A 6,500-nucleotide genomic window follows, 5' to 3' on the forward strand; every position below is an offset into this window, starting at 1 on the left:
CAGCACCAAGATGGAGTCTGAGCAGTGCCATCCGACCTTGCATGTACACATGAATCACCTGGAGAGTTGATTTATACAATTTCCACCACCACCCCATCCTCTATCACACCTCCTTCTGGAGAATGGAATTTAGTAGGTCTGGGGTAAATCTCTTCACTTGAGGGTCCTAGACTTAAGTATTTTTGGGTCAAATCATTGGGAAATTGTTCTTCCAGCTATACTGTGTGCTGGTTTAAAAGTGTCTATGTTGAAAATGAAGGCCATGGAGTTTGGTTTATGACAGGTATGGGCTTTGAAGGAAGCACACCACGTGTCTTAGTTTTCCTTTGGTGCTTCTTGTACAGTGTGGAATTGATAGATATTTCTTGAAAGAATGAATGGACATTCCAGTTTGAATCATTCGAGGAGGTATAGTGTCCACAAACTGTGAATTCAAAGGTAGGTCTTAGGAAAGATGAAAACTCCTGCTCTTTTTGACCTTCCTTGACTGCAGGCTTTGAAGAAACCCCATGAATGGTCTCTGGTAGCATGAAGTAAAGTGAAGCATGGATTCAGAAAGGTGTCACTATCAGGACCCCAAACTGAGCTGAGGGACTACTTTGTCCTTCTAGGTTCATGCCTGCTCTGTTGTTCCTTGTAAGCTGTGATGCTTTGAATGAGAATGGCCCCATAGGCGCATATATTTGAATACTTGGTCCCCAGTTGATGGAACTGTTTGAGAAGGATTAGGAGGTGTGGCTTTGTTGGAGGAGGTGTTCACTGAAGGTGTTTTCTCAGGGGTGGGGTTTGATGTTTCAAAAGCCCATGCCATTCTCAATCACCTCTATGTACCTCATGTTTATGGATCAAGTTGTAAGTTCTCAGCTACGGTCTAGTGCCGGCCTGCCTGCTGCCATGCTCCCGGCCATGATGGTGATGGGCTTACCCTCTAAAACTGCATGCCCCAAATAAACTTTCTTCTACAGTTGTCTATTCATGGTGTCTCATTACAGAAACAGAAAATTAACCAAGACAGAAACTCTTCCAGAAGCCTGGCTAGTATTCCAGGTCACATCTGCTATGTTGTCAGTATTAAGGAATGCTAGGGGTGAACACATTTAACCTGGGATTTTTGATTGGACACTGAGGCTTCCAAAGACCAGTATGGTGGTGGCAATAGGAATTGGAGATCTGAAGGGAGAGATAGATCTGAAGGCTAGAGCCTGGTGCCTTACATAGAGCATCCTTCCCCAGACCCTATGAAGATGCTTTTCTGGAGAATGGTTGCAGTTTCTTCACATCTCTGGAGGAGGGCATTGTGGGTAGGTGTCCATCAATACTTTCAAAGCTAAGGAGCATCCAGTGCCTTAGGAATTTCAGTAGGTGGGCACAGGCCTTGAGCTAACACAGAACCAGGCTCTAGGGCAGGCTTCAAGACACCACTGATCTCAATGGGTTCTGACAAAGATCCTGGCTTGCAGGCATGTGTGTGCCTATTGGGAGAGCTAAGGCCGATCCTGCTAGTTGGGACAGATGACTCAAGATTCAGCTCAGGTGGGTGGCTGTGCTTGGGAGAACTACTGCTGTCTTCAGGTTTTTATTACTGTGATGAAACACCATGATCAAAGCAGCTTGGTTTATTGGCTTACGTTTCCCCATCATGGTTCATCACTGAAGAAGTGAGGACAGGAACTCAAGCAGGGCTGGAATCCGGAGGCAGGAGCTGATGCAGAGCCCATGGAGGGGTGCTGCTTACTAGCTTGCTCCCCATGACTTGCTTAGTCTGCTTTTTTTGTAGATCCAGGACTATCATCCCAGGGGCGGCACCACCCACAATGGGCTGCTCCTCCCCTCATCAATGATTAAGGAAATGCCCTACAGCCTGATCTTTCCTAACCGAGGTTCTCTCCTCAGACGACCTTAGCTTGTGTCAAGTTGACAGAAAACTATACAGCACAGCTGCTTCTGTGCCTGGCTGACAGGTATGGGGCTTAAATTCAGCTATATGGTACTTTTCAAGGCATGTACTATGCCCAGAGGGGCACCTTTTGGGAAATCCTGGTTTTGAGTATGTGTGCAGGCCAGACGCTGCTATTGGCTGTCGTCCAGACGCTGCTATTGGCTGTCGTCCAGACGCTGCTATTGGCTGTCATCTCCAGTAGCTCTCCGTCTTATTTTTTGAAGCAGAATCTCTCACTGAACCTGAAGTTTACTGACTGACACGTTGACTTGCCAGTGAGACCCAAGGATCCTCCCACGTGTCTGCCCAGCGCTGGGATCACAGGTGTACACTGTTCTGCACAGGCTTTCGGTTTTGTTTTTGTTGTTTTAAAAAACATTCTGTGAAATTGAGCCTTGGTCTTCAGGTCTTCGTGATTGTATGGCAGCCACTTACCAACTAAGCTATCTTTCCATCTCAAGAAGGAAAGGTTCTTAAGTCTTTTGGGTTTTTATTTTTGTGGTTTTGTTTTGTTTTTGTTTTTGTTTTTCAAGATGGGTTCTCTGTGTAGCCCCGCTGTCCTCAAACTCTCTATGTACACCAGGCTGGTCTCGAACTCAAAGAGATCTGCCAGTCTCTGCTTGCTGAGTGCTGGGATTAAAGGTGTGCACCACCACTGCCCAGTTTAAGCCTTAATCACAGTTCCAGCTCTTTCATTTCTCTCTCCCCTGTCTCCACTCTCCTTTAATTTTCTGAACTCAGGCAGTGTGTTGAACTCTAGACTTGCCTTTCCTCCTCTAAAAAGCAGCCACAGCAGTGTTAACCTTTTAACCTCTTGGCTGATGAGAGGACCTCGGACTTTCTCTGTGAAGCATTCAAGGTAGAGCCATGGTGAGCTTATTGTCCAGTTCCTGTCTGGGTCCTGCTCTTGTCTCTGGTAGGGATAGGGGCCCTTGTGTCTGTCCTTGGGCATGAGGCATTCTCTCTATTGTGTCTGAGAACTACAATGACCCACTAAGGACACCAGACTTCGGGACAAGGAAGAAGCAGGAGGTGAAGGCAGTAGGCTTCGTGTGTCTTATCAGGAGTCCCCATCAGTCACCAGACTCCCCTATCCTTGCAGTGCCCTAATCCTGTCCCTGCCCGTTCTGTATATGAACTAGCTTCTCCACCAATGGGACATTTCTCTCTCATTATTTTACATTTTCATCTATTATTGTCATGCCATACGTGTGTGTATATGTGTGTGTGTGTGTGTGTGTGTGTGTGTGTACAAGTCACAGATGCACAGAGTCAGAGGGAACCTGTGGAGTTCTCTCCTCCCATTTTTACAAATTCCCAGGGGTCAAAGGCAGGTGGTCAGGCTTGCAACATTGTGTTCAGCACCATTACCTGATAAGGCCTCACAGACCCAGAATAAAGCTTTTATTTTTGTAGCCAGGGACCGTTTTCTACCCCACCTCCCTCAACTGTTCTATGTATGCAGGCAAATGTTCCCAAACAGGTTTCATTTCTGTCTCTCTGTGGCTCTTCTTGTCTTCTCCTCTTCTCTGCTAAGAGAACCCATTCCCCCAGGATCTAGTTTAGTAGATGTCCTATCTATGGGGTACCTGCCCTGCTCCTGGATCAGGACAGGCATCCCTTCTTGCCCCCTGCCCCAGGTCCCCAGTCAGATAGCATGACCTTGGTGTGAAGTGTACCGTCACTATATTTGCATCCTTTTCTAGAATGAGCTCCCCAGTGGCAGGGGCCAGAGGCCAGACTATGACTTGGCACTAAGTATGAGCACCGTGGGGCTTGTTGGATCCATTTGCATATGTGTGAAAATGTGGGGAGTGGGGCAGTTGCAGGAAAGTGGTAGGTGGTCCTATCCCCAAGTCTCCCATAGTCATCTGGACTGGATTGGAGCAGAAAATTTATGATATTTGTCTCTTTTAAAAATACTAGATATTAATTTGTTTCCAGAAATTAGAACACGTTATTGTAAGACTATTTTTGGACTAGCAAGTCAAGTCAAAAATCTGTAAGGCCCTGCACAGGTTTGTTTAAGGCACTACCAACATTAACCACAAGGTGGCACTCTTCCCCTAACTCTATGCAAGCTGCAGGCAACTCTAATTTTAAAGTGTGCTGTCTATACTTGGTGACAGAACAACAGTGCCAGTTCTCTCTTTCTTTCCTTTTTAATTGATTACTTAATTAATTAGTTTATATTTACATCCCAAATGCTGTCTCCCCCGTAGAGGTCCCCCCCCATTTCCCCTTCCCTTAGCCTCTGAGACAACAGCCCTCCCCGTCTCTTCACCCTGGTGCATTTTTTCTCCCACTGAGGCCAGACATGGCAGCCCTCTGTTACATATGTGCTGGGTGCCTTGGACCAGCCAGTGTATGCTCTATGGTTGGTGCTCAGTCTCTGGGAGCTCCCAGGGGTCCAGGTTACTTGACACTGCTGATCTTCCTACAGTGTTGCCATCTCCTTGAGGGCCTTCAGTCCTTTCCCTAGTTCTTCCATAGGGGTCCTCAACCTCCATCCAATGTTTGTCTGTGGGTATCTGCATCTGCTTCAGTCAGCTGCTTGGTAGAGCCTCTCAGAGGGCTGCCATGTTAGACTCCTGTCTACAGGCACAACATAGCATCAGTAACAGTGTGAGGGATGGGTGCTTGCCCATGGGATATTAGTATCCCAAAATATTATGGGATAATATCTCAAAATGGGCCATTCCTTCCGTCTCTGCTCCATCTTTGTTCCTGCATTTCTTTTAGACAGGGCCAATTTTGAGTCAAAGGTTTTGTAGGTGGGTTGGTGTCCCCATTCCTCCACTGGGGGACCTGTCTGGCTACTGGAGGTGGTCTCTTCCAGGTTACATATCCCCCACTGTTGGACATTTCAGCTAAGATCACCTGCATTGACTCCTGGGGATTCCCTAGGAAGCCTGTTCTTTCAAAGTGCCTGAACTTTCAGAATTGCCCCAGACATCATTCATTAGCCTTATTGTCTCTAAGGTGAAAAAGGTACAGAGTACACACACACACACACACACACACACACACCACAGAGGAACGTGGGATCTATCTCTGGTTTCAAGTAAGATAGTTAGTTCGGTTGACCCAAGGTTAGCTGGGAGTTGGTGGGCTTGGCTTCTCTGCAGTGTCCAGTTCCTCTTCTTCACCTGTCTGTTGCCAATGTGTTCAGAGGCAGGCAGGTAGGTTTTCCTTCTATTTTGTCAGATACCCAAGGCTCGACCTCTTTTTAGGTGGTCTGTAACCATCGGGCTGCTTGCTGGCCTGTGAATTCTGTTATGGGGGCTGTGGAGACCGCTCTGATCTTCTTCCATGCATGCCTACACAGGGAAAAGCATGGAGGGAGACCTCGTCCTGGAATTCCTTACCTTGTTCTCTTCAGTGGCATCCTGTCTCTAGCCATCTCTGCTGGAGCTCTGACTCAGTCTCTCTGTTGTCTAGTGACAGCCCTGGATGGGCCTGAAAACTCCCTGGTTCAATCAGCTTTCTTCATGATAAGAGGTGAGGTTCCTCCTCCTGGCAGGTGTGCCCAGCAGGCACGAGGATCTTGGGAGTACTTTTCTCCTCCATCAGGACATACACACAGCCCTTCACACAAGGCCACCCCTGAATACTTTTCCATCATGTCCTCTGTGCGCACCTGCTCCTTGGTGCCTCTCCTTACAGATGTGGTCTCAGGGCTTCCTGTCCTTGGCTTTGAGCCCTCACTGAAAGTCCGCAAGTCCGAGACCTCAAGGGAAGTCCTACTGGGTAAATGTCATGACAGCTGTCTTGCCTGACTATGACAGGGTTTACTTCAAAGAGAAGTTGATGGGGCTCCCCAAGGGAGACACTGCCATTGGCATCCCTGGACCCCACTACCAAACAGGGGTTCTGCATGGTAAAGGCCCAGTAACAATTTCTCATGAGAACAAAGGCCGGGAGTTCCCCCAATACCCTGTTTCCCATCAGCTTGTGCCTTTCAGCAGGATAGGCCGTCTTCCTCTGAAGGCCCAGGTTCCCGTCTGCAGGAACTGGGGCAGGGTGGGGAACAGAACAGATGTTTATGGGTGCGAGCACTGTGTGACTGTTATTTCAGGCTCGCACCCTTCTCTCAGCCGCACACTCCTTCCATAGTAGCTAAATCTGGGTCTTATTTTTAATACTTTCCTTTAGCAAACTTTATTTGGATCTCTAATTTCATGGTCTCCTAGCAGTGATACAGGCTCGGTATTATATTTTTTCCTAACACACATTATGATAAATACATAACTGTTTTAAAAATAACAAAGAATGCTGACAAGCGTCCTTGTTACTGCCAGTGAGGAGCGTGCCATGCCTGGGTGAACTAATCTTCACAAGCCTTGTAAAGTCACCGACATCATTTATATTTTACAAGAAATTGAAGCCCAGAAAGGTGAAATGACTTGGCCAAGGTCACACCGAGTCTTCTGATCTTGGCCCACAACCTAGGGAAGGGAGGTGCAGGTGCTTGAGGGATACAGAGAGGAGAGGTGTAGCTGCCAATGAGAAATGCAAGAAGGCAGAAAAGATGGAGGGGTGTGGGGGTAGGAAATCCATG

The sequence above is a fragment of the Grammomys surdaster genome, unplaced genomic scaffold (genome assembly GCF_004785775.1).
Source record: "Grammomys surdaster isolate TR1022 unplaced genomic scaffold, NIH_TR_1.0 203, whole genome shotgun sequence".
In the NCBI taxonomy this organism is placed as follows: Eukaryota; Metazoa; Chordata; class Mammalia; order Rodentia; family Muridae; genus Grammomys; species Grammomys surdaster.